We start from the raw sequence: 8154 nt of genomic DNA, 5'->3' as shown, positions 1-8154 counted from the left end.
TGGTGTTTTAACTCCAGATTTAGAATATGGTAACCAGGTGCTCTAAATCTTGCTAGGGATGGCTATATCTCTAATCTTTTCACTATGGAAATTTTATGATAATATCTCATATTTTCCCAGTCTCTCCAGAATTACAAACCCTATTTATACTTCCCACCATAGTTAAAAAATGGAAACCTCAAATCACTATGCCCAGCTCAGTTTTTTTTTTAATTCAAGTACAAATATTTCCAAAAAGTGACCATGTAATGAAGCCTTTTTAATAATGTATGTGATTCTTGAAAATACAGTATTTGTTACCTGGAAAAATATGCTTAGAATTATGAGAAAATAAATTTGTTTAAATTCAGCAACCATATAAAATTTAAGAAAATAATTTTTACATATTCATGTTAACTATTTTGAAAGCAAAATATATGTCTGAATAATTTACATGTGTTAAAATTATGCAAAACTAAATTAACTAATCCTACAACTCTGAAAAAAGAATTACCATAAACAAAACTAAACAATTTAGTTCAAAATTTGAAATTGAGAAAATAAAATGAAGTGTACTCTTTAGTTGACTTAAGTAACTATAAGCCCTCTGTATATCAATTTTATAATAAAAAATGCATTAACAAAGAAAGAAAAGTACCCATTGGACAATAGCGACAGGAAAAGCATCAGTAGTTCTTTTTTGAGTGTGCAAAAAAATCAATGGAAGAGATAACAATGTTCCTTCCATAATAAATGTACTCATTACCTTATTTATGTAACTGTATCCCCTCTGTACATTACTTTTACAATAAAATTAACTTGAAATTAAAAATAAACTGAATAATATACCAATTAAGAATTCGTGGAGACTTAGGAAGGTGGCTCAGTAGTAGAGCTCTTGCCTTGCATGCTTGAGGCCCTGGGTTCATTTCCTCAGCATCACATAAATGGAAAAAAAAGCCAGAAGTGGCACTGTGGCTCAAGTGGTCAAGTGCTAGCTTTGAATTATCCTTGAGGAACAGCGACCAGGCCCAGAGTTCAGGTCCCATGGCCGGAACCCCACCAAAAAAATAAATAAATAAAAACAGAATTACTAGAACCATTGGTTAAAAACTTTTTAAAAGACTGCCCTAAGTACCCAAGTAATATAATTCGGTGATACTATTTAAATACTTCAACAGAGAAGCCAAAAGTTTAAAAACTGTTACAAAGTAAAGTAATAAATCAGAATATATTACTAGTACTAATAATAATAAGATAAATTTATAGTGGTAATCAAATATGTAAGAAATGAGGCAATTTGCCATTCATTTGCACTTAGTAAGTGAGAAAGAATTTTCTAGGTCTTTTTAAATATATAGTAAGTTTAATGAAGAAACTATTCTGTCACATCATATGATAATTAGATGAAGCTGATATTAGAACAAAGAGCAGATTGTGCTAAGTTTTTGGATGTTAAAGTATATACTTATTTTGGTTGTGGGAAACTGTGTTCAACTTGGGGTATTGTTTTTGTTAGACTGGTGTCATATCAGTGGTTAATTTTAGGATAGGGGTTCCCTTTCCACAAGAACATGCACGTAATCTGTCTTTTTAGCCTTCCCATTATCAATGGCATAAGAGTTGCACACCAACTTTTCTAGTTTCCTACCTTGGCTGGCCTGGATTCTGCAGTCCTTCCAATCTTAACCTGTAGATAGTGCAGGATGGTGGAAATGATCCAATGCACCCAGCTATAGATTTGGAAGAAAGTCCACTAAACTTTTGGCCTGGATTCTGTTCTCAAGTCTCCTCAGTAGTTAAAAGTTTAGATGGGAGCCCCTGGTGCCAAGCAGTAAGAGTATTTCTTAAAGCAAATAGACATATATATGACTTAGGCATGTGAACACCTCAGGACAAGAATAAAAGAGCAGTGAAGCGTACAGGATAGGCCCAATTTTAACTAGCTACTTGGAGGCTGGATAAACTTAGTTAGCTACTCTGGAGGCTGAGATATGAAGACCACTATTCAAAGCCAATCCAATCATGAAAATACATGCGATTATCTCCAAAAAACCAGAAGTAGAACAATAGCTCAAGTGGTAAACCATAATCCTTGGTCACAGAAGCTTAAGGATGATGACAGAATGAATGAGCACTTGCAAATGTGCATGTGTGTATACACATGCATGTACACACACACACACACACACACACACACACACACACACACACACATACACACATGAGTATTTCAATAAGAAGTTCTTTTTTTACCTTGCTGTAATCTATTTCCCTGTATTAGTTTACAAAGTAACAAAATCAACTAAGCACCTATTTACTTACAACTCATCATGTTTCTCTAAAGTCAACTCTCCTTCTGGAAGCATGCTTTTATTTGACCCAAATGTAAACTACTTAGGAGTTTGATTCTTCTCCCTCAATTCTGTAGAATTAGATGATTGTTTAGCTTCCTCCAAGCAATATAATATTGTGAAATCCTGCATCAAGCAAAGTATTTCTTTCACTAGAAGGGAAACTTCTGTCAAAGAATTAATAATAGGTTTTCCTTCTCTTTCCTTGCATCTGTAGTTTTATTATCTTCATATATTTCATGATCTGTCTGTGTATGACAAAGACTGCTGTGAAAATAAAAAGACCCGTCGCAGCACTTATCATTTATATACCATCAATAGATATGAAGGTGTTTAAATATTACTGAAATTGCTTTGGAACAAATCATGTTCACCTTGACTATCATGAAAAAGAATTGGTTTCTCAGCACTTAACATAAGAACTTGTTTGAAAGAAATAAAAGAAAAAGTGAAGAACAACTAAACACATACAGTACTCAAGAACCAGCAGGAAATGCAAAGGCTTAAAAAAACATCAGCTATGACAAGCTTATGAAAATCCTGACTACATGGGAGTCTCCTTTTGTGAGGATAGAGGTTAAAGTCCAGACTGGACAGAAATACCTGTACACAATGCCATGCACCTATTATTCTAAATTCCAGGAAGAATAACATAACATGGACTGAGCCCAAGGTCATACACAATTATCTGAAAAATAATCAGGATGATTTAGGGCTGGGACATGACAAAGTGGTAAGGACACTCACTTAGGGGCACGCTACACTCAATTCAAACTCTAATATTTGGGTATTAAAGTAAAAAGCTATGATTTTAAATAATTGGAATAATTGTAAGATTTGAGTATTTGAGTGGAAAAATGCATGAGAGAGATAGAATGAACCCATGGTGCAATACTTTCAACTTAAGTGAAAATGTTTTATGGTACTTCAGACAAAACAGAGTTACCTTGCAAATGAGCAGGGTTTTGCATTTGGGTGATGGAAATACTTTACTTACACAGGTATAATTAAATTGATTTTATTTGGGTAGATTGTACTTCTGAACTAAGAGCCTGGATGATATCCCTGAGAATTTTCTCTCAAGGCTACTACTCTACTACTTTGAGCAACAGTTCCAATTCTGATTTTCTGTTGGCTGTTTGGTGATAAGAGGCTCCTGGACATTCTTGCCCAAGAGGGCTTCAAACCATGATCGTCCGATCTCAGCCTCCCGACTAACCAGGATGCCAGGCAATAGCCGCCAGTAGTTTTAATAATTTAGTAAATTGTACAGTTACTGAAGTTATTCATTATCTTTATAACCTGTGTAATATATGTGTGTATGTATATATCAATGCATACGGATAGAAATATTTTAACATATTTTTGTATCTACGGTAGATTTATGAAATCATCCATTATAAAATAAAATGGAAACAAAAGTTAATAAGGGTCAAAACAAAGGAAAATATCACATGTTTCTTGTTGTTGAATGGAATATGAATTGCGAGAATCAGTTTGGGAAAACCATCTCCACGTTAACAAAATGGATAAGAGCTATTAATTCCTATCCATCTATTTGCCCATGTTGTGCAACCTCACACATGAGTGTCAAAATCAAAAAACACTTTTTGCCTTTGCTTTTAACTCACCTGTTATAATTTATGGATTAGATGTTGTAATCAAATAAAGACTAAAATAATGTTATGTGAGGCTATGAATTAGAGCTGAAAATGATTTTAAATATGATAATATCGAAGTAAATTGCATATTTCTTACTTTTACTCTGTCATGTCCCTCATTCCCACATTAGGAAAGTATATAGAAGGTTTTCATTGAATTATATGTACAATTATGAAAAAATTTATTGAAAGAATATGGGCACAGTGTGGTTTTAGCTTCTTGAGACCTGTAGAGGGAAGTTTGTTCTTGAGGACTTGCAATACATTGTGATGAAGATGAAGGGAGTGATGTGCTTATTCTGGAAAACTGGCTAGGGATTCTTCCCATAAAGGTAGTGATGAATTCTTCCAAAAGGTTACAGTAAAATCACTTTCACCACCATGTTCACTGCTGCACTACTCGCCATAGCCATGTTACGGAAACAACCCAGATGTCCTTTGGCGGAGTGATGGTTGGAGAAAGTGTGGCACATATACACAATTGGATTGCACCCATCCATTTTGACGACTGTTACATTATTTGGAAAGAAATGGATAGATCTGAAAATATATTAAGTGAACTAAGTCAGAGCCAGACACACAAAGGACCCATGTTCTGTCTCATATTTGGAAGCTAGAAATTTATACAAGTTTACAAAAAAATATTAACCAAAGCATCCTATTTGCAGAGGAGTATTTCAAAGGTGTAATTTCTTATAAAAATTGAACTTTACTCCAACAAAATGAATACCAGGAAACTATCACTTGGAAGAAATGAGTGGAAGTCAAAAGGAAGGAATAAAGAGAGTTATGGAGGAAGAGAGTGAACGTATAATACTCAATGCAGATGTACGAAACTAGAAAAAATTAAAGTGGGGTGAGGTTTAGAAGGGTGTGGACAAGTTATATAAAGATCCAATATATTTAAAAAATTGATACGTTGAATGGAAATTCCCTTGTACAAGTATTTAAGATAATATAATTAAATATAATTAAAATATAATTAAAAACAATGGAGACATCTGATCTTAAATTCTATTTCCATCTCTTTTAAAAAATAAAATTATTTGCTCTATAATTTGATCAGAGGGATGGATTTTGTGGTTAGCTAGATCATTGCACATCTGTCTCTCTCTTCATCTCTCCCTCTCATGGTTCTCATAGGTAATATGATTGCTCCATAATTATCCTAATGTATTTTGCTTTTATATTTTTGGTTGCATCATTTCACTGTCTGCTCTGTCATTTCCCAATTCATTTACATATAAGGCATTATTTCCTATTTTCTCATTCCTAGAATAAGCTGCACATGAAGACACCACTGGTCCTCATTTTCAGTCTGTCCCTTTGAATATGGAGGAAAATCTTTCCTCTGCTCTCTACCAAATCCCTACTCACCAGTTAGAATAATTTAGAATAGTAAAAATGAAAAAAGAGAAAATAAATAATAGTGAAAAAAACAGGTGCAGGAAATTCACCGTATTTTTGTGACCAGTTCATTCAATGTGAACTATTGGAAAACATGGACAACTCATTCTCACTGGCACTCAAAAACTCTGGTTAGGCAATTCTGATGAAATTGAGGAATAAGATGAAAAGTGAGAAATGGTATCAACTGCAAGAAAAAAAATGGCGAAGGATTCAAGCAAATTTCTTCTTTGTTCTGCTGAAAATAATGGCCTTACTACAGTGCAGAGACTACTTTCCAAAAAGGCCACTCATGTGAATACTAGGGATAACGATGAGTCTACCCCTCTTCATCGAGAAGCCTACAGTGGACACTTAGATACTGTCTATGAGTTGGTGGCTCAAAGCAGATATTTATGTAATAACTGTGAATGGCTGGTCACCCCTGCACAGTACTTATACATGGAATAATACCAGAGTGGTTTCTTTATTTCATCATGATGCAGACACCAATGGCCAAACTAAAGGCCTCTTGACCCCCTTGTATCTTGCTGCTGGGAATAGATATAGCAAAGATAAGCTGCATCTCCTTCTGTTGAACCATTATATCAAACCAGATCTGAAGCACAACTTGGAAGAAACTGCATTTGATCTTGCCAAAAGGATAATTATGTATCACTACCTCTTTGAAGTTGTGGAATGCTGTACAAATTGTTTTCCTAAGTCCTAATGGTTTGGGTAACTTTCTTAAATTTCAAAATTGCCAGTCCGTCCCATGTGTCCATACAAAATATTTTCACAATACAAAGAAACAGCAATATCTTACTTTAAAAATTCATGGATTCCAGGGTATTCTTCCAAGTGAATTGCCTGACTTTGATGTCAAAATATATTCGAGTTGTTTGTATACATCAATAATGATTTCTATAGTGTTTGTGATTTTTTTAATCAGAAATAATTTTAACTTATCTGTTGAAATGAGTAGTACAGAAACTGAAGATATTTCTGGTGCTTGTCTGAAAAAAGTATATTTTAAAATATTTAGTATTCTGTTTGTATAATGTCTATAATCTATTTCTTTCCCTCCTAGATATAATACTTTGAATTCGACATTGTTTTATAATATATAGGTTCATTAATAAATGTGTCCTTTCAGATTGCTTTCCATATAGAAACAGTTTAAGATTCCTTTAATTCCTAGGTCCTTATAGAATTTTATTTCTTTAGGTTAAAATGACAATGCTATCTTATTTCAAAAGTTTTATACATGTTATGCTATGTAAAGGCTTTTCTAAAAAAGTGAAGATTGAATACACTGATGACAAAATAACTGTTATTTCTACGAATTACATGTATTATTACACTTGTATATTTGTAATCAACTTTTTAATAACTGTTTTTCACTTCTTGCATCTGAAGAACGAAAAATATAGAATACTTCACAAATTTTCATATCATCCTTGTGCAAAAGCAATGTTAATCTCTGTATTGTAATTCGGGTAGACGTGCTGCTGAAGCATGTAGTATCCTGTAAATTTAAGTAGTTAATGATGCAATCTTAAGACAGGCATATATCCTTGGTTGCCTATTTGTAACAAGGAAACCTTATTGTTCCTTAAATTGCTATTCATCTTATTTCTGTAAAATTCTGTGTATGGTGGAAAAAATTATATTGTTTGTTCGATTGCTCATATTTGCAATTTTTGTCAATAACTATTTTAAGTCTTTCTCATTTGAAATTTGATCGTACTTTGAAGCCTTTATACCTACGTCCAAAAGTGATGGATTTTCAAATACTTATTTATGAACTGATTTAGCTTTGTGGAGCTAATGGATTCAAAGTAAGCCTTGCTTAAGAGCTACTTCTAAAATCCTGCAGCTTAAAATTTCCCAAATGAGGTCTGACTGGCACAAATGTCTCCCTGACACTTTACCCTTACTCCATGTAGGAACAGACCAACCAGGATATCTTACCCTGACAGCACAGATTGTCTTATTGGAGCAAAACTAATCTTAGTTACATAGGATCATAGAGAGATGAACAGTTCAGACAGAACTGTTCAGACGAAGCTGGGCTCACGCCTGTAATCCTAGCTACTCAGGAGGCTGAGATCTGAGGATCACAGTTCAAAGCCAGCCTGGGCAGGAAAGATTGTGAGACTCTTATCTCCAATAAACCACCAGAAAACAGGAAGTGGCGCTGTAGCTCAAGTGGTAGAGAACTAGCATTGAGCTGAAGAGCTGAGGGACAGTGCCCAGGCCCAGAGTTCAAGCCCCGTGACTGACCAAAAAAAAAAAAAAAAAAAGAAGTGTTCAGACTAGAAGGTATTTTTTCTTTTTCTGAATATAATTGTTTATTACACCCTACCATTTCAAAAGTAGCTAAAGCCAAGAAGGTGAAAAAATTATTCATATGCATGATTACCTCATGTCCTGGCTTGTCTACCATCCAACCAGGCAGGAACTTACACCAATGATTTTCTATCACAAACTATATTCCATAGCTCCAGGAAAAGTCCATATGTTTCTCCTCATTATTAGGCATTAAATTGTTTTAATCACAGTGTTTCCTATTCCCTCTAGGCTGTACATCTCCGAATGGTAAAGCTTTAGTTCTAATTCTACCAAACACTGAGGTATAGGTAATGGAATAATATTTTAAAACAGTTGCCTTTGTTACCCTAACCACAACAGAACAATGCAAAACATTTTCTTATATTATATATAATTATGTATTTTATATTTATATGTGCTGATTTTATATTTCACACAGT

The 8154-nt window shown here is 33.9% G+C and overlaps 1 pseudogene; it reads right to left on the bottom strand.

Annotated features, from left to right (window-relative positions):
• Nucleotides 1-6803: 6803 nt before the first annotated feature.
• LOC122106429 lies at nucleotides 6804-6900 on the bottom strand (annotated as a pseudogene).
• Nucleotides 6901-8154: the final 1254 nt, after the last annotated feature.

The sequence above is a fragment of the Dipodomys spectabilis genome, unplaced genomic scaffold, assembly GCF_019054845.1.
Source record: "Dipodomys spectabilis isolate Male_0828 unplaced genomic scaffold, ASM1905484v1 ptg000040l, whole genome shotgun sequence".
NCBI lineage: Eukaryota > Metazoa > Chordata > Mammalia > Rodentia > Heteromyidae > Dipodomys > Dipodomys spectabilis.
The sequence above is the reverse complement of the archived record's forward strand: the minus strand, read 5'-3'. Positions and strand labels throughout refer to the sequence as shown.